Below are 21,081 nucleotides of genomic sequence, written 5' to 3'. Positions count from 1 at the left end.
TTAATGTTGTTATTGTGTTACTTTATTATTTTTTACTTTAGTTTATTTGTTAAATATTTTCTTAACTCTTCTTGAACTGCACTGTTGGTTAAGGGCTTGTAAGTAAGCATTTCACAGTAAGGTCTACACTTGTATTTGGGGCATGTGACAAAAGTTTGATTTGAAATGGTTTAAAGTGGAAAATCGGATGTCTCAACGTCATTCTGTTACCGTGGAATTGCTCATTTCGATTCACTGTTTTTTTGAAAGTCCTTTGTTGGGGAGAAGGAATTCAATAAACCTAAATTTGAATGGATAAAAACTCTGGTTCTGGTTGGTCGGGAAGGGTTTGGGGAGAGGTGCTGACATGGGTAAAGTGATTTTATTTGATGAGTTGAAGATCTTTGGCCCTCTTCCTAAATGAGAATCATCATAAACGGACCAAACCCAGCAGCAGCCATTTTGACAACGCTGACATGCTTCCTCTCTGGAGCCTCTCTCCTTCATTCTCTCCATCACTCTCTTTTTCCAACTCAATCAAAATCTCTGTAATGTGGTTTAATTCTCTCCGCAACACATACAAATGTTCCTGATACAGAGCCAACCTTTCAGACACCAAACCCCCCCTAACCACTCATATACAACTCCCTAAACCTCTTACCGCGCGCGCACGCGCACACACACACACACACACACACACACACACACACACACACACACACACACTTGATGGGAAGCATGTGCTGCAGAGATGAAATCGCTTTTTCTCTCTGTCACACTGGCTGTGGAATGATTTGGTCTTCCTCAACAGTTAAGGAAAATCACCCTCTCCCATCTTCTTTACCCTCTCCTCGCCTCCTACTCCCTGGCTCGACCTTTCTTTCCCCCTCAACCCCCTCCCCTTTCAGCTCAACCTTTTCCATGTTTCTGGATCAACAGTGTGAAGAAAATCAACTATCTGGGTTTATAATGCCGGGTCTACAACTCAACAGTCGAACGCGAGACTGACGGCAGTGGCACTCAGACTTCCGTCCTACTTTGTCCCAGTAGAATTACACTACCACCGATTAGAACTTCATCGGGATTTGTGAGTGAGCCCTTGACGGATGTGCTCCTGTGTCCAAAACAAACTCCATCTGGAAGTGGAGCCGGACCAGGGGATCACAGCTGGGAAGTGCTGGAATGGTTTTGCCCAAAACACTGATACTGTACTGAGTAACACATCCACCTGGGCACCTAGTGAATGATGGGTCCGGGGTGTTGCGTGTCTGTAAATGAGTCAGTATCTGGCCACGCCTTCTGCACCCCCCCACACCGCCACCTTCCATGAGTTCCAGGACTCCGCCTCCCACACTGACACATTCCAGAGTGGTACTAGATGTCTCTTCCCTCCCTGGAGTTAGCAGGTACATTGTGGCCTCTGGTCCCAGTCATTGCGTTGCCCAGCCTCCCACTACCCATTGGGACAAAGGGGACTGGTGGGCCATTGAGTTGATTTTAACAGGTTGTGTGTGTGAAGGGGAGCAATGTGGCACGGAGGCTGTTAGTAATTCACTGAAGTCGGGGCGACAGGGTAGCCTAGTGGTTAGAGCGTTGGACTAGTAACCGAAAGGTTGCAAGTTCAAACCCCCGAGCTGACAAGGAACAAATCTGTCGTTCTGCCCCTGAACAGGCAGTTAACCCACTGTTCCTAGGCCGTCATTGAAAATAATAATTTGTTCTTAACTGACTTGCCTAGTAAAATAAAGGTAAAATTAAATTTTAAAAAAAGTTGCATTTTTCATTAATTAATTAATGAGTGTGCTGATATTACTAAAACTATTAATATTAAGCAGATTGTGGATAATCTACACCCATTGTGGATGTCGCGTGAGCTCAGAGGAAATCAAGAGGCATTTGGATTATTCCTAGGCTGAGTCAGCAGACATGACTCTGGGCCTCCTCTACAGAAAGAGGGGAAAGGAGGGAAGGCAGGACAGGAGAGAGAATGAGAGAAAAATGTGGTACTGAGGTTGAGAGCAAGCGGCTAAGGAGGGAGATAGAAGGGGAGGCTGAGGGAGAAAACTATACAGAGAAAGAGCACTACAGAGAAAATGAGCGAGAGAAAACGAGATAGGAGAGATAACGAGAGAGCGAGGCAGAGTGAGTGGAACAGTCAGAGACATTCCAGTGCTGTGAGTCAACGGTGCTAGGCACTGCTCTGGCAGACACTCACCACCACCTCTAAGACTCAAAGGCCTCCGGCTCCTTGGCTCCCCATTGGCCCAGGGAGGGCCACCATACAGAGGAAGGAAGGGGACAGGACAAGGGAGGGATAATCAACACTGGCTCAGATCCAAACAGTCAGAGACCAGAGAAGGTCATTGTTCTTTGTAATTTGAGCATTTCTTGGAATCCTGTCAAACAGAAGGAACCAAATCACTGTGGTCAAAGAGAATAACCCTAGCTTTCCCTCTGGAATGTATCCTAACACACACACACACTTTCATGTAATATACAAAGGTTTCAATGGGTTAGGTATGAATTGGGCAGATGTAGGCCTAGTATCACAGAATTTGATAAGATAAAATGAATGAATGAAATCCACCTTCCTCAAAAATCCGATGAGAATAAGATCATTCCATGAGGCATCACTGTGTCAAGTGTGTAAATTAAGAACATAAGGGTCAATTAGAGTTAGACTAACTAGTGTGTAATCAGAGCAGACTGAACAGAACAATCCACAACCTCCTTGAGAATGGGGAAACTCAGCAACTCCAGCTCATATTTACCTGAGTATGATCAGTGGTTACATAGAAACAACATTCTCATATACACTTCAACGCATGATCGTTACATGTAAATCATTCTTAGTCTATAGTGATGCAAGTTATTGACCGTGTTTAGTCTACATACCCTTTCTTTCAAACTACACCAACAAGGCCCGTTCCTTGTCGGAGAGCATGTGTGCCACACCAGCTACCCCCAGGACTACTACTAGCCTACCACATTCCTGAGGAGCAGGGGGACATCTGTCCACACTAATTGAACCTACAGGGGGATAACATACAGAGGCATTCAGTTTAATAATGGAACAGAAGTCTCCTCACAGGCACACAGAGCTGCCAATGGTACTGTCACACAAAGGCTAGAGGATGAATGTGAGTGAAAATAGACTGGGATAAGGCTCATTCATCTGCCATGAATGGAAGGACTGACTGTTGTTATGAAGTTGGAAAGCCTTTTGAGGACCTTCACAAGCAAAGTGAAATGGTCCCATGTCTAGGTCTCAACTACTGTATAATAAATGCATAATTAAAGGAATAAAAGGTTCAAAACTGAGCACAGGACACAACAATGCATGATACATGCATTAGTCAATTACAGGATTTATGACACATATGAAAAGGGACAAAGGGGGTGGGGTAATGTATTGGGTAACTACAGTAATTGTAAAACTTGGGATAGGGCACCATGAAACATTATATGCTGTAACTTAGTGTCAATGTCCTTCATGAAAAATAATATTATAAACTCAATCCGCTACATCACATTTATGGAGTGAGATTTACTTCTTTATTCTGTAAATGTGTCTACCACCATCCGTGCATATAGTCCACATAACTCAAACAATTATGATCTGTAAATATTTAGTCAATACAACCAACAATCCGTAAAAAAATATTTCACAAATATTCACTGTCACAAATAATTGGATGATCTGTAAATATATTCATCATAGCACAAATATTCACCATGTCACAAATACATGGATGATCTGTAAATATATTCATCATAGCACAAATATTCACCATGTCACAAATACATGGATGATCTGTAAATATATTCATCATAGCACAAACATTCACCATGTCACAAATACATGGATGATCTGTAAATATATTCATCATAGCTCACAAATAAAACTGCAATGTGAGCAAATGTTCTGAATTCCCTGACATATACAGCTGTTGAATGTGCATTTGCGCATTCAAAAAGTGCTTGTTGATCTGTGTTCTGTGCTATTTTTTGGGAATATGTATTGTAATCCACAAATGTGGCTTAAGATGAGTCGACTATCTCTAATCACTGGGATAATCTGTGTGTCACGGCTGTGTCCTTCTCAGGAGAACGCTTTCTAGCTAGAAGAAGAAAGAACAACTTCATGAAATATGAGTATAACATTTATTTATTCATTCAATAAATTATATTAACATTTAACAAAGTACTTTCATATGCATGTTAAATTTGTCTATTGGAGCATGCAACAGGTGCATCATCCACTTCAAATTATACTTTTATAAAAAATGTACCTGTAGGTTGCCACTCAAAATAAAATAAAAAAACTAAAGAAATGCATAGTTTAAGGGATAAATTCAGTATAAACAGGAAAAGAACAAAAAAAGCAAGCCTCCCCCAACCCCTCGTCTTCATCAGACAGACTAGCCTACCTCCTCCTATTCCCCGTGTTCAAATGGCAATGGCCGTTCGGGGTAAAGAAGTGTTTGTATCGGTTGGTCTTGACAGTGGAGAATCCATCCTGTCTGACTGTGCCCACCCTTTACAAAATGAGCAAAACATCTCTAATATTTACACTACCGTAAAAATCTTTTTACGTCACTTACAAATGTCCTTGTTTTTGAAAGAAAACCTAATTTTTTTTGTCCCTTAAAATAACATCAAATTGATAAGAAATACAGTGTAGACATTGTTAAATGTTATAAATACTATTGTAGCTGGAAACAACTGATTTTTTATGGAATATCTACATAGGCCCATTAACAGCAACCATCACTCCTGTGTTCCAATGGCACGTTGTGTTAGCTAATCCAAGTTTATCATTTTAAAAAGGCTAATTGATCATTAGAAAACCCTTTTGCAATTATGTTAGCACAGCTGAAAATGTTGTGCTGATTGAAAGAAGCAATAAAACCCATCCTTCTTTAGTCTATTTGAGTATCTGGAGCATCAGCATTTGTGGGTTCGATTACAGTCTCAAAACGGCCAGAAACAAACACCTTTCTTCTGAAACTGGTTAGTCTATTCTTGTACTGAGAAATGAAGGCTATTCAATGCCAGAAATTGAAGATCTCGTACAACGCTGTGGACTACTCCCTTCACAGAACAGCGCAAACTGGCTCTAACCAGAATAGATAGAGGAGTGGGAGGCCCCGGTGCACAATTGTGCAAGAGGACAAGTACATTAGTGTCTAGCTTAAGAAAGATGCCTCACACGTCTTCAACTGGCAGCTTCATTAAATAGTACCCGCAAAACACCAGTCTCAACATCAACAGTAAAAGTCAGAGATATGCTGTTCTCAGCCTCTCCAGCTTCATGAGGAGCAGCTGCCAGTCCAACCCTAATCCGCCAGCTCTCCTCAGCAGATATGGAATATCTACATAGGCATACAGAGGCCCATTATCAGCAACCATTACTCGTGTGTTCCAATGGCACGCTGTGTTAGCTAATCCAAGTTTATCATTTTAAAAGGCTAATTGATCATTGCAAAGATCCAAGATGGCGTAGCAGTCAGATGTCTTTGTCCTTGTTGTGTCCTGTGTATATATCTTTTTTCTTCGCATAGATTTTTAAAATATTTTTCTTACCTCAAATTTGACAATCTGCCTCACCCAAAGTGGTATGGATCTGCTATTTTCTTTCTTTTGAACCGGAATCCCCAACAGAAGCTAGCCAACTAACTAGCTACTAGTCAGCTAGCGGTCATCAGCTAACCTTTAGCCCGGACAACTCTTGCTAGGCTGCACAGCGCGACTCAAACCAGAGCACATTGGACTTATTTTTCTCCATATCTCCGAATTCCTACTGCAAGCTCTGAACCATTTCACCTGGATCATTGCAGCTCGCTAGCTGCTAAACACAGGCACCCTCATAGATATCATCCTAACCAACCTGCCCTCCAAATACACCTCTGCTATCTTCAACCAGGATCTCAGCGAGCACTGCCACATTATCTGTGTCCCGTAATGGGTCTGCGGTCAAACGAACACCCCTCATCACTGTCAAACTCTCGCTAAAGCACTTCAGCGAGCAGGCCTTTCTCATTGACTTGGCCAGGGTATCCTGGAAGGATATTGACTTCCTTCCGTCAGTAGAGGATGCCTGGTTATTCTTTAAAAGTGCTTTCCACGCCATTTTAAATAAGCATGCCCCATTCAAAAAAATGTAGAACCAGGAACAGATATAGCCCTTGGTGCACTCCAGACCTGACTGCCCTTGACCAGAACAAAAACATCATGTGGCGTACTGCATTAGCATCGAATAGCCCCCGCAATATGCAACATTTCAGGGAAGTTAGGAACCAATATTTTACTTTATTTATTTTTACCTTTATTTAACTAGGCAAGTCAGTTAAGAACAAATTGTTATTTTCAATGACGGCCTAGAAACAGCGGGTTAACTGCCTTGTTCAGGAGCAGAGCGAGAGATTTTTTACCTAGTCAGCTCAGGAATTTGATCTTGCAACCTTTTGGTTCCTAGTCCAATATACACAGGCAGTTAGAAAAGCAAAGGCTAGCTTTTTCAAACAGAAATTTGCATCCTGAAGCACAAACTCCAAAAAGATCTGGGACACTAATGTTCATGGAAAATAAGAGCACCTCCTCCCAGCTGCCCACTGCACTGAGGCTAGGAAACACTGTCACCACCGATAAATCCACGATAATTGAAAATGTCAATAAGTATTCTTCTAAGGCTGGCCATGCTTTCCACCTGGCTACCCCAGTCAACAGCCCTGCACCCCCTCACAGCAACTTGCCCAAGCCTCCCCATATCTCCTTCACCCAAATCCAGATAGCTGGATGTTCTGAAAGAGCTGCAAAATCTGGACCCCTACAAATCAGCCGGGCTAGACAATCTGGACACGCTCTTTCTAAAATGATCAACTGAAATTGTTGCACCCCCTATTACTAGCCTGTTCAACCTCTCTTTCGTATCGTCTGAGATACTCAAAGATTGGAAAGCTGCCGTGGTCATCCCCCTCTTCAAAGGGGGAGACACTCTAAACCCAAACTGCTACAGACCTGTATCTATCCTACCCTGCCTTTCTAAGGTCTTCGAAAGCCAAGTTAACAAAGAGAACACCGACCATTTCGAATCCCACCGTACCTTCTCCGCTATGCAGTCTGGTTTCCGAGCTGGTCATGGGTGCACGTCAGCCACGCTCATTGTCCTAAATGATGTCATAACCGCCATCAATAAGAGACAATACTGTGCAGCTGTATTCATCGACCTGGCCAAGGCTTTCTACTCTGTCAATCACCACATTCTTATTGGCAGACTCGACAGCCTTGGTTTCTCAAATGACTACCTCGCCTGGTTCACGAAGTACTTCTCAGACAGAGTTCAGTGTGTCAAATCGGAGGGCCTGTTGTCTGGACCTCTGGCAGTCCCTATGGGGGTGCCACAGGGTTAAATTCTCGGGCCAACTCTTTTCTCTGTATACATCAATGATGTCGCTCTTGCTGCTGTTGATTCTCTGATCCACCTCTACGCAGATGACATCATTCTGTAAACTTCTGGCCCTTCTTTGGACACTGTGATAACTAACTTCCAGATGAGCTTCAATGCAAAACATCTCTCCTTCCGTGGCCTCCAACTTCTCTTAAATTAAAGTAAAACTAAATGCATGCTCTTCAACCGATCGCTGCCCACACCTGCCCGTCTGTCCAGCATCACTACTCTGGACAGTTCTGACTTAGAATATGTGGACAACTACAAATACAGTGCCTTGCGAAAGTATTCGGCCCCCTTGAACTTTGCGACCTTTTGCCACATTTCAGGCTTCAAACATAAAGATATAAAACTGTATTTTTGTGTGAAGAATCAACAACAAGTGGGACACAATCATGAAGTGGAATGACATTTATTGGATATTTCAAACTTTTTTAACAAATCAAAAACTGAAAAATTGGGCGTGCAAAATTATTCAGCCCCCTTAAGTTAATACTTTGTAGCGCCACCTTTTGCTGCGATTACAGCTGTAAGTCGCTTGGGGTATATCTCTATCAGTTTTGCACATCGAGAGACTCCTTGCAAAACAGCTCGAGCTCAGTGAGGTTGGATGGAGAGCATTTGTGAACAGCAGTTTTCAGTTCTTTCCACAGATTCTCGATTGGATTCAGGTCTGGACTTTGACTTGGCCATTCTAACACCTGGATATGTTTATTTTTGAACCATTCCATTGTAGATTTTGCTTTATGTTTTGGATCATTGTCTTGTTGGAAGACAAATCTCCGTCCCAGTCTTAGGTCTTTTGCAGACTCCATCAGGTTCTCTTCCAGAATGGTCCTGTATTTGGCTCCATCCATCTTCCCATCAATTTTAACCATCTTCCCTGTCCCTGCTGAAGAAAAGCAGGCCCAAACCATGATGCTGCCACCACCATGTTTGACAGTGGAGATGGTGTGTTCAGGGTGATGAGCTGTGTTGCTTTTACACCAAACATAACGTTTTGCATTGTTGCCAAAAAGTTCAATTTTGCTTTCATCTGACCAGAGCACCTTCTTCCACATGTTTGGTGTGTCTCCCAGGTGGCTTGTGGCAAACTTTAAACAACACTTTTTATGGATATCTTTAAGAAATGGCTTTCTTCTTGCCACTCTTCCATAAAGGCCAGATTTGTGCAATATACGACTGATTGTTGTACTATGGACAGAGTCTCCCACCTCAGCTGTAGATCTCTGCAGTTCATCCAGAGGGATCATGGGCCTCTTGGCTGCATCTCTGATCAGTCTTCTCCTTGTATGAGCTGAAGGTTTAGAGGGACGGCCAGGTCTTGGTAGATTTGCAGTGGTCTGATACTCCTTCAATTTCAATATTATCGCTTGCACAGTGCTCCTTGGGATGTTTAAAGCTTGGGAAATCTTTTTGTATCCAAATCCAGCTTTAAACTTCTTCACAACAGTATCTCGGACCTGCCTGGTGTGTTCCTTGTTCTTCATGATGCTCTCTGCGCTTTTAACGGACCTCTGAGACTATCACAGTGCAGGTGCATTTATACGGAGACTTGATTACACACAGGTGGATTGTATTTATCATCATTAGTCATTTAGGTCAACATTGGATCATTCAGAGATCCTCACTGAACTTCTGGAGAGAGTTTGCTGCACTGAAAGTAAAGGGGCTGAATAATTTTGCACGCCCAATTTTTCAGTTTTTGATTTGTTAAAAAAGTTTGAAATATCCAATAAATGTCGTTCCACTTCATGATTGTGTCCCACTTGTTGTTGATTCTTCACAAAAAAAATACAGTTTTATATCTTTATGTTTGAAGCCTGAAATGTGGAAAAAGGTCGCAAAGTTCAAGGGGGCCGAATACTTTCGCAAGGCACTGTACCTAGGGGTCTGGTTAGACTATAAACTCTCCTTCCAGACCCACATTAAGCATCTCCAAACCAAAATTAAATCTAGAGTCGGCTTCCTATTTCGCAACAATGCATCCTTCACTCGTACTGCCAAACATACCCTCGTAAAACTGACTATCCTACCAATCCTTGACTTCGGCGATGTCATTTTCAAAATAGCCTCCAACACTCCACTCAGCAAACTGGATGTAGCCTATTACAGTGCCATCTGCTTTGTCACAAAAGCCCCATATACAACCCACCACTGCGACCTGTATGCTCTCATTGGCTGGCCCTCGCTTCATATCTGTCGCCAAACCCACTGGCTCCAGGTCATCTATAAGTCGTTGCTAGGTAAAGCCATCGCCTTATCTCAGCTCACTGGTCACCATAGCAGCATCCACCCCGTTACATGCCCTCCAGCAGGTATATTTCACTTGTCCCCAAAGCCAATTTCTCCTTTGGCCGCCTTCCCTTCCAGTTCTCCACTGCCAATGACTGGAACGAACTGCAAAATTCACTGAAGCTGGAGACTCAGATCTCCCTCACTAACTTTAAGCACCAGCTGTCAGAGCAGCTCACGGATCACTGCACCTGTACATAGGTCATCCAACTACCTCATCCCCATACTGTTATTTATTTTGCTCCGTTGCACCCCAGTATATCTACTTGCACACTCATCTTCTGCACATCTATCACTCCAGTGTTTAATTGTTATTTTGTAATTATTTCACCTCTATGGCCTATTCATTGCCCTTATCCTACCTCATTTGCATACACTGTATATATACTTTTTCTATTGAGTGTATGTTTGTTTATTCCATGTGTAACTCTGTTTTTTTGTGTCACACTGCTTTGCTTCATCTTGGCCAGGTTGCAGGTGTGAATGAGAACTTGTTCTCAACGAGCCTACCTGCTTAAATCAAGGTGAAATAAAATCAAAATTAAACAGTGAAGTGGCGACTCCAGGATGCTGGCCTCCTAGGCAGAGTTGCAAAGAAAAAAACATCTCAGACTGGCCAATAAAAAGAAAAGATTAGGCAAAAGAACAGACACTGGACAGAGGAACTCCTACCTTGAAGGCCAGCATCCCAGAGACTCCTCTTCACTGTTGACGTTGAGACTGGTGTTTTGCGGGTACTATTTAATGAAGCTGCCAGTTGAGGACTTCCGAGGCATCTTTCTCAAACTAGACACTCTAATGTACTTGTCCTCTTGTGCAGGTGTGCACTGGGGCCTCCCACTCTTTCTATTCTGGTTAGAAAGAGCTGTTCTGTGAAGGGAGTAGTACACAGCGTTGTACGAGATCTTCCATTTTTTGGCAATTTCTCACATGGAATAGCTTGACAAGTTTCAGAAGAAAGGCCTTCATTTCTCAGAACAAGAATAGACTGACGAGTTTCAGAATACGTTCTATGTTTCTGGCCATTTTGAGCCTGTAATCGAACCTACAAATGCTGATGCTCCAGATACTCAACTAATGTAAAGAAGGCCAGTTTTATTGCTTTTTTCAATCAGCACAAAAAATGTCAGCTGCGCTAACATAATTGCAAAAGGGTTTTCTAATGATCAATTAGCCCTTTAAAATGATAAACTTGGATTAGCTAACATAAAGTGCCATTGGAACACAGGAGTGATGGTTGCTGATAATGGGCCTCTGCACAACTATGTAGATATTCCATTAAAAACCAGCCATTTCCAGCTACAATAGTAATTTACAACATTAACCATGTCTACAATCTATTTGTGATCAAAGTTGATGTTATTTTAATGGACAAGAAAAAGTGCTTTTCTTTTAAAAACAAGGACATTTCTAAGTGACCCCAAACTTTTGAATGGTAGTGTACATGCTGAAACAAAATGACATTTTACTACATTCTTTAGATCAACATTTCAATCTGGGGACCACAAGGGATGCGCTTAGGTTTTTTTTTTTTTTTTTTTACTTCATTACACAGCTGATTCAAATAATCCACACTTTATAATTTGAATCAGCTGTGTAGTGGTGCTAGGGTAACCTCCCCCCAAGTCCACCCCTTGGGGTCCCCAGGACCGAGTTTGGGAAACACTGCTATAGGTCCTTGGCCGAGTCAGCAGTCAGATCAAACAACTCACAAAGGGCCTGGAAAAAAACGAGAACTTGACTAGTGGAGAGTTGCAGTAGAATCCAAAAGCAGCTGGTCAGTGGTAGAACAGGCAAAGAGGGGTCATGGTTCTAGGTTGACTCAGAATGGACAGCTCTGTAAAAAATGAATAACAATACTGAGTTGAGCAGCACACACCACTTGTTACACAAAACATTTGAAATAGCATGTTATTAAGCTATTTGGTCAAGCTTATAAACAGGAGTCACTCAATAAATGGAGGCAAGAGGACCACATGCTGGAACCCAAGCCAAAAGCACACGCTTTTTGTTCCTGATGACTTGTTAACTCCTTCCCTGTGTCTGAATGGATGACAGGGTGTGTCAATCAGTGCATATATTGTTTCTGCACTTCCATGTGCCATCATTATGCAGTTTTACATATTCATAAGTTTGATCAAGTTGTAATAGGTTTACATTTAAATGGGTAATTTCTTACTTCAAAACATGTTCACAAAAATGATCAGATTACGTTGAATCATAATGGCCTGTGCATTGTTACACAATTAAACCCTCAAGTTATTATTGTCAGGTTAATCATTTTTACTGATAATAGCCTTTACAGTACGAGTATAATAACTTTGCCTTTTATTCAACTGGTAACATTGCCCAGCCCCTCAACGGTGCAACACAATACAGAGAGGGATTGAACTGACCGTAGTCAGACACGGAATGCATATTAATAAATAGCAGGTAAGGATGAACAACAAATGACTTGGCTAGCTAGCAAGCAAGCTTACATGGAGCAAAAAAATAGCTAGCTGATTTTCTAATGTTTTTAAATCAGAGAATTATATTTTCTTAACTCCACACCAGTTGGGACAGAGTGATTAGTCCTGCCAAAGCATCAATTGCCCCGTTTAGTCCCTGAAAAGAAAATGGATTGAAAAATAGAATTTGCAACATCAGCAATTCGGGATTTCAAAACTGAGCGGTTCTTTACAATTGACACATTCCTGAATTAACAACTAAGTTTAACTTTGGTTGTTCGGCTAAACAGCTGATAAGATCGAAGTGTGCAACTGCAGTCCGCAATTCAGGGTGTGTGCCTTCCGGGGTGCTAGCTTGCGAGTTACTGACACTATGTGCTAGCTTGCTCGGGTGAAGGACACCGTCGACCGTTCATCCCTGCCTCCCGCTGGCACAGCAGGTGGAAGGCTGGGGCAACACAGTGTGCCGCCCCCACCTCCCGTGTAGCGGAGTCCTCCTTAGGACTAGCTGGCTAAGCTAGAACAGTGTCATTCACTCCCGCCTTCCGAACACCTGCCCTTACCGTCGTTAATAGAACTGTGGGAAAAGGACATGGTCTACCAGCGTACAGCTATTCCCCCACCCCTTCTTCTGTCAGGTATATCGGCGGCTGGCATCCAACATTATTCTGCATTACCGCCACCTACTGTACTGGAGCACCCCCGCTTGTCCTAAAAACATTTACCAAGTGTAAAGAGGGGTTCCTGCAGATGCAGGAATGCCCCGATTTGTGGGCCGCAATTGCACCCTTCTCATGAAGTTACCTGTTAGCTATCAGTAATGATAGTGTCCGAAGCACACACTCGGCGTTGCATGCCCCAATGGTCCAATTTAACATTCATATGAGTCAGTTTCTAAACATTAACATAATTTGTTTAGTAAATAAACGTTATACTCACATTTCATGAAGTAATTTCTCTTCTAGCTAGAAAGCGTTCTAAGGACACAGGCGTGATCTGTCGGCACTCCGCGCATCAAGTAACAAAGATTATCCCAATTATTGGAGATAGCCGACTCATATGAAGTAACATTTGTGGATTGTAATACATCGACATGCAGAAAAAAAACTAAATTATGTAAACAGAACACAGATCCACAAGCACCTTTTGAATGCGCAAATGAGCATTCCACAGCTGTAAATGTTATGGATTTCTGAACATTGGCTCACAAATTGTTCTACATTTGTTCAAATTGTAGCTTTATCTGTTAGACATGTTGAATATATTTACAGATCATAGATGTATGGTTTAATTTGTAATATTTTTACGGATTATGGTTTTTATGAAATATTTTAATACATTCACAGGTCATGGTTTATTTTTGAGTTATAGAATTAAGAAAAACAAATGTCACTCATACACAAGTAATGAAGCCAGAGAAAGAAAGAGGAGATATGGCCAACCCTTTCAGTGCCAGTACATAGGTGAGTCCAAACATGAGCATCATTGAACACTGTTCCACTATAATATCACTGTTATGCCACCGAAGTGTCTACAAACGTATATTGGACTACTGTTCTGTTTCTTTCATAAACTACACACATCTATTTCTGTTAGAGTAACCAACCAATAGCATATATCATACACTTTTAGAAGTTATGGCAAACAATATTCCGTTATGTAGTCGTGTTTACCTTTCAATTAAACTTCACGTAGAAACGACTGCTGCTCCGTTCTCGACGTCCCTGCTCGGCTATTTCCATAGATTTGATACAGATCGGATACCGTGCAAAATTCCTCAAACAATTCTAAAAATTCTGATAGGACTAATCCATGTTACTTCACGAGTTTCCTTCGAATAGCAGGCTGTTTGCTCTTTTCCATATAATAAAGCGTATGCTTCTGTTCCCATTTCATATTTAATCTGATGAAATAGTTTAAGAATCTTTTTTCCACTTGACTGCGCTATGAAGGGAATGCATAAAGGAACAGCCCCGAACCGCAAAGTCGCAGTAGCAGTGTATGTATCTGAGAGCCGACAAGCGCAACCCCCAACCCCTTCCTACCAAAGAAGTCAAAACTTTTCATGGAGAAAAGCCCTCCTTCTCCAGTCTGCTATCGGAAGTAAGCCAATTTTGCTGACGTTTCGGTTGGCTTTTGGAACCGTCACTCAGGCAAGAAAAAAAGAAAAAAAATACAAAAGCCTTTTGTATGTTAGGAGATCAATTCCTTGGACCTGTCCAAAGCACCTACACGACCGAACTTGGTTAAACCTTATCGATATGAAAATGGTTACAACAGTAAAAGACGTATCTGTAAAAGTATCTAGGCTATATGAGCAGTTTACCGATTTTACAAACGCACATAGACCGGTCCTGGTATTATTGTTCTCGGTCTTTTATGAACTCCCGGGTAGGCCTATATATTCGTATGGCTACAGTTCATGCAAATAGTCTACTGGGAGAGGAAAGTGATTTGCACCATGGAATCCCAATTTGATTCAAACTGTTTTAATACAGAGTTTACTCCTGGGTCCTGATAAGTGCATTTTGGGAAAAAATGCAAACTCCTTTTCAGTGCAATACAGCTTTTCAGTCACAATTCAATTATTGATGACTGACTGTATGTTGCTGTCACATCAGACCAAATTAATTGCAGTTACCAACACTCAAATGTAGCCTAGGCTATTAATACGCATAGCCTAAATTACTTAAAATCTCAAGCGTTTTAATAATGTTAATAAAATATTCGGTCAAGTGTGTATTATCTGGGAAGTAGTCTATGATGCATCATCACCTTTGTGTACAACACATGATTAGACAGAAACATGGAGGAATGTGCACATCCCAGACAAATGAACTGCAAAAACATCACTGACAAGACTCATTACATCATTCAACAAAGACACAACACACCTCACTCATCATGTGATAAGTAGACCAAGGTAGTGTGTTTCCCCCATTCAACAATATGCTCCTACCCACAATAGTATGAATGTTATGACAAAAATCCCACTCCCTGAATTTAAATGGGTTTCCCATTCAAGCTCACCAAAGGATGGCAGACCTTTACTATTCCTTGTGTGCTTTCAATATGAATAATATATAATTAAAACCTCAATGTTTTGGGGGGGGGGGGTGATATGTCTGAAAACATAGAATGTAGGCTAACTCACCCAACACTGAATCACTGATTTCCAAGAGATCCATGTCAGTTATTGCATTTTCTGTGAGAGAAAAAAGATGTCTATCAATGTGTCACAAATTGTTGGAGGACAATGCTGCACACAGCACTGTGTGATCTCCTGTAGACTACATTATTGCCCAAATGTAAGCTAGAGAGCAGGGATGATAGGCCCAGTCCTGGCCATTCTGCCACTCTCAGTCAAACAAAACAATTTGCTGCCCCATGCAAAAATGGAATTGTCCTGTAAGCAAAATGACGTTGAAAAGACGTCTAAAACATTTCAGGCGTTGAAGTTACGTTAAATTTAGGTTCTTAATGAAAGGTGAAAATATGTATTTTCCAGAAGGTTAAAATAGGCATTTCCAGACGTTGAAAAATAAGCATTTAAACAGACATCGAAATCAGGTTCATTTTATGTTCTCAAAAGAAAGCTGAAAATACATAAACTCAGCAAAAAAGAAACTTCCCCTTTTCAGGACCCTGTGTTTCAAAGATAATTCGTAAAAATCCAACTAACTTCACAGATCTTCATTGTAAAGGGTTTAAACACTGTTCCCCATGCTTGTTCGATGAACCATAAACAATTAATGAACATGAGTCGGTGGAACAGTCATTAAGACACTAACAGCTTACAGATGGTAGGCAATTAAGGTCACAGTTATGAAAACTTAGGACACTAAAGAGGCCTTTCTACTGACTCTGAAAAACACCAAAAGAAAGATGCCTAGACTCCCTGATCATCCACGTGAACGCATCTTAGGCATGCTGCAAGGAGGCATGAGGACTGCAGATGTGGCCAGGGCAATAAATTGCAATGTCCGTACTGTGAGACGCCTAAGACAGTGCTACAGGGAGACAGGATGGACAGCTGATCGTCCTCGCAGTGGAAGACCACGTGTAACAACATCTGCACAGGATCGGTACATCCTAACATCACACCTGCAGGAAAGGTACAGGATGGCAACAACAACTGCCCGAATTACACCAGGAACACTCAATCCCTCCATCAGTGCTCAGACTGTACACAAAAGTGTTGTAAGGCAGGTCCTCACCAGACATCACTGGCAAAAACGTCGCCTATGGGCACAAACCCACCGTCGCTGGACCAGACAGGACTGGCAAAAAGTGCTCTTCCCTGACGAGTCACGTTTTTTTCTCGCCAGGGGTGATGGTCGGATTCGCATTTATCGTCGAAGGAATGAGCGTTACACCGAGGCCTGTACTCTGGAGCAGGATTGATTTGCAGGTGGAGGGTCCGTCATGTTCTGGGGGCGATCATCGAACTGAGCTTGTTGTCATTGCAGGCAATCTCAACGCTGTGCGTTACAGGGAAGACATCCTCCTCCCTCATGTGGTACCCTTCCTGCAGGCTCATCCTGACATGACCCTCCAGCATGACAATGCCACCAGCCATACTGCTCATTCTGTGCATGATTTCCTGCAAGACAGGAATGTCAGTGTTCTGTCATGACCACCGAAGAGCCCAGATTGAATCCCATTGAGCATGTCTGGGACCTGTTGGTTCGGATGGTGAACATGGGCTAGGGCCATTCCAGGCGCCTTGGTGGAAGACTGGAGTAACATCTCACAGCAAGAATGGGCAAATCTGGTGCAGTCCATGAGGAGGAGATGCACTGCAGCACTTAATGCAGCTGGTGGCCACACCAGATGATGACTGTTATTTTTGATCCCCCTTTGTTCAGGGACACATTATTCCATTACTGTTAATCACTTGTCTGTGGAACTTGTTCAGTTATTGTCTCAGTTGTTGAATCTTTTTTTGTTATTATTGTTTAATTTTACCCCTTTTCTCCCCAATTTCGAGGTATCCAAATGTTTTTAGTAGCTACTATCTTGTCTCATCGCTACAACTCCCGTACGGGCTCGGGAGAGACGAAGGTTGAAAGTCATGCGTCCTCTACACAACCCAACCAAGCCGCACTGCTTCTTAACACAGCGCGCATCCAACCCGGAAGCACCGTGCACCTGGCAACCTTGGTTAGCGTGCACTGCGCCCGGCCCGCCACAGGAGTCACTGGTGCACAATGAGACAAGGATATCCCTACCGGCCAAGTCCTCCCTAACCCGGACGACGCTAGGCCAATTGTGCGTCGCCCCACGGACCGGTCGCGGCCGATTACGACAGAGCCTGGGCCCTTAACCACTGCGCTACCCGGGAGGTCAGTTGTTGAATCTTATATTCATACAAATATTTACACATGTTAAGTTTGCTGAAAATAAACGCAGTTGACAGTGAGAGGACGTTTCTTTTTTTGCTGAGTTTATTTTCCGACAATTGAAATCTGTTTGCTTTTCGGTTCTGAATTAAAGTTGAAAATATGTAATTTATAGACATCCGTTTTGACTAAATCAAGGCCGGTCCAGACCGGATCAAACATAGATAATGTCGCTAATCACATAATTATTTCCAAAAACAATGGCAATTTCGCAAAACCAGTGGCATTTGGGCTTTTTAGTGCTGATGGCACTGCTTAGCACAGGGCGGACAGATTTATTTTTTTACCCCTTTTTCTCCCCAATTTCGTGGTATCCAAGTGGTAGTTACAGTCTTGTCCCATCACTTGCAACTCCTGTACGGACTCGGGAGTGGTGAAGGTCGAGAGCCGTGTGTCCTCCGATACACAACCCAAACAAGCCGGAATGCCTCTTGACACAATGCCCACTTAACCCAGAAGCCAGCCGCACCAATGTGTCAGAGGAAACACAGTACACCTGGTAACTGTGTCAGTGTGCACTGCGCCCAGCCCGCCACAGGAGTCGCTAGTGCGCGATGGGACAAGGACATCCCTGCCGGCCAAACCCTCCCCTAACCCGGACGACGCTGGACCAATTGTGCGTCGCCCCATGGGTCTCACAGTCTCGGCCCGGGCTGGACTCAAACCCAGAATCTCTAGAGGCACAGCGATGCAGTGCCTTAGTCCACTGCACCTCTCAGGAGGCGAGCAGCACCCACTTCGTCAAAGGCAGGGGCGCAACATATTTTGCGTGCCCATTCCTCTCCATGGTGCTGTTGGAGAAGCGCATCGCTGTGGCTCTCATCCAACGTTCCGTAAAAAATTCCAACATAAATCCTGGAGCAGATATAGCTCACAGTGAATTCGGAAAGTATTCAGGCCACTTGACTTTTCCAACATTGTTATATTGCAGCCTCATTCTAAAATTGATTAAATAGTCGCCCCCCCCCCTCTCAGCAATCTACACACAATACCCCATAATTACAAAGGAAAAACAGGTTTGACATTTTTGCAAATGTATTTAAAAAATAAATAAATAAATATCACCTTTACAAAAGTATTCAGACCTTTTACTCAGTACTTTGTTGATGCCCCTTTGGCAGTGATTACAGCATCAAGTATTTTTGGGTATGACACTACAAGCTTGGCATACAAGCTGCACAGCTATTTTCAGGTCTCTCCAGACATGTTCGATTGGGTTCAAGTTCAGGCTCTGGCTGGGCCACCCAAGGACATTCAGAGACTTGTCCCGAACCCACTCCTGCGTTGTCTTCGCTGTGTGCTTAGGGTCGTTGTCCTGCTGGAAGGTGTACCTTCGCCCCAGTCTGAGGTCCAGAGTGCTCGGGAGCAGGTTTTCATCAAGGATCTCTCTGTACTTTGCTCTATTCATCTTTCCCTCGATCCTCGTCTCCCAATTCCTACAGCTGAAAAAGATCCCCATAGCATGATGCTGTCACCACTATGCTTCACCGTAAGGATGGTATTGGCCAGGTGATGAGCGGTGACTGGTTTCCTCCAGATGTGACGCTTGACGATGAAAATTATTTCTTTAATCCATTTTAGAATAAGGCTGTAATGTAACAAAATGTGGAAAAAGTCATGGGGTCTGAATACTTTCCGAATGCACTATATAGTAGAAGTAGTATTTGGCACAGACTGACAGCGACATCTTATTTCCACATCCACAGATGTTGGTTTTTGGTCCGGACCGCAGCAAATCTGAACCAAAAAGACGTCTATGTTTGGGCCAAAACAAGGCTGGTCCAGACCGGACTAAATTTGATTGGTTCAGATTTGGTCCTGACCAAAATCCAACATCCGTTGATGTCGGTCTGTGCTTACTGAGGTGTAGCCTACAGTGTGGAATGACATTTTATTTTATGAATGCCCATCTGTGGTTGGCCTACAGTTGGTAAAACCCCAAAAAAAGACTAACAAAATACTTCTGCATTGGTCTGTGCTTACTGGGGCGTAAACCTACAATATCAGCCACAATGGCATTTTATGAATGCCCATCCATGTGGTAGGTCTACCGTTTGGAAAACAGGTAGTTGCATTGGTTTTATTAGTCCTGATTACAGTGAATAATTCATTAGATCATTTTTTGGACGGAACGTTGGTAGGAAAATCGTGTTTGGGAATGGACAAGCGCCCCTGCCATTGACAAAGTGGGCACTGCTTATCACAAGGCGACATTGGCGCTAAAAAAGGCCATATGCCACTGGTTGATTGAAATTATCATTGTTTTTGGGAAGAATTATGTGAGGTTGGAGGTGTTGGAAAATGCCGCCCTAGTCAATCGAATTGACGGAATGAGCGGGCTGGTCCTGGGGATGCTGTTTGGCGTAAAACGTGCACCACTGTGTGGTGGAAATATGAACTGTAATGGGGCCTGAAAAGAATGTTGTGCCCTCTTTAAAAGTTTGAGAGCTATGTAAACCCGGGATTTACATTGTTCAACCATCTATTCATAGTGGTTATGAATTTGGATGCAAGCTGCGCATTATTGAACTCACCGAGAAAGCTCTGTGCGCATTCTGTAAACCCGATGAGATGGATCCATTCCGCCACCTCCTCCGGACTCCAGTGTTCGATTGAGATCATTGTAAATTGTTTTCTTCAGATCTCACCGTCATTCCTCCCTTCAAAGGAACAAAGTGTTACATAACGGTATAAGCCTACGGTCCGGTTCCTTTGTTGTGCAATACCGATAAACTAGGCTACAGATAAGGTTAACAAAAATGTTGCCAGCTCAGATGCAACGTTTTAAATCGCCATTGAAATGGCGTAAACTGTCACATGTTGTCACTAGTGCAGTCAATTACCGTGTAACTCCTATTTTTCAAAAGGCACGCAAATGGGGAATGGGCATGTAAGTCAACAATAGAAGCCCTCCCTCCCTATGCTACTTTTAGTCTTCCAAAAGAACGCCCCGGTGTAACACTATTTTCAACAATTGTATTTCGTGACCACATAAATACGCCTCGTGCGTGCACACCTTGTAAAATGTACCATCGTTTCTCAGCAGTAAAAGCTAACAAATCCACATTTTTCCTAGCATTGTCAAGAGCTGGGATTGCTGCACAATGCTCACCTCGCCAGGTAGAGGGTTGGAGCCTGAGAGAACGCTAAGAGTTCGGTGCATTGTATATAGTGTAGTTTTACAGCCCCACTGTATTTGCCAACTCCTTCATAGCCCCTGACATGATGAAAATGTACTCATACCATGCATCATCGCAGTCCCTTGAAATGTATGATATATGGAACCATTCATATATACACAATTAATACAAAAATAAAAGGCTACTAGTATGTTGCCTTTCTTGAAGTTCATGACTTAATCTGGAGAGCCCCTGGCCTCAATGTTAACATCATGTAAATCAAACTGTTGTATGAGTATGACATGTTAATTTCTGTTCATTCTCACTTTAAAGATATGTAGACATAGTACATGTAGTATTTTATTTTACCTTTATTTAACTAGGCA

The 21,081-nt window shown here is 42.7% G+C and overlaps 1 protein-coding gene across 5 annotated transcripts in view; it reads right to left on the bottom strand.

The window, feature by feature from the left end:
- amot (angiomotin) overlaps positions 1 to 20,203 on the bottom strand; it is a 57,575-nt gene extending 37,372 nt beyond the window's left edge. For 4 of the 5 annotated variants that reach the window (XM_064978460.1, XM_064978462.1, XM_064978464.1 and 1 more), the window contains exon 1: positions 13,848 to 14,209. The gene's annotated coding sequence lies outside the window, so the exon portion shown is untranslated. Of the gene's footprint in view, positions 1 to 13,847; positions 14,210 to 20,110 lie in introns of those variants that run through there. The other variant, XM_064978463.1, reaches the window with a different exon arrangement.
- Between the last annotated feature and the right edge of the window lie 878 nt (positions 20,204 to 21,081).

This window comes from Oncorhynchus masou, chromosome 11, assembly GCF_036934945.1.
Source record: "Oncorhynchus masou masou isolate Uvic2021 chromosome 11, UVic_Omas_1.1, whole genome shotgun sequence".
Taxonomy (NCBI): Eukaryota; Metazoa; Chordata; class Actinopteri; order Salmoniformes; family Salmonidae; genus Oncorhynchus; species Oncorhynchus masou.
The sequence above is the reverse complement of the archived record's forward strand: the minus strand, read 5'-3'. Positions and strand labels throughout refer to the sequence as shown.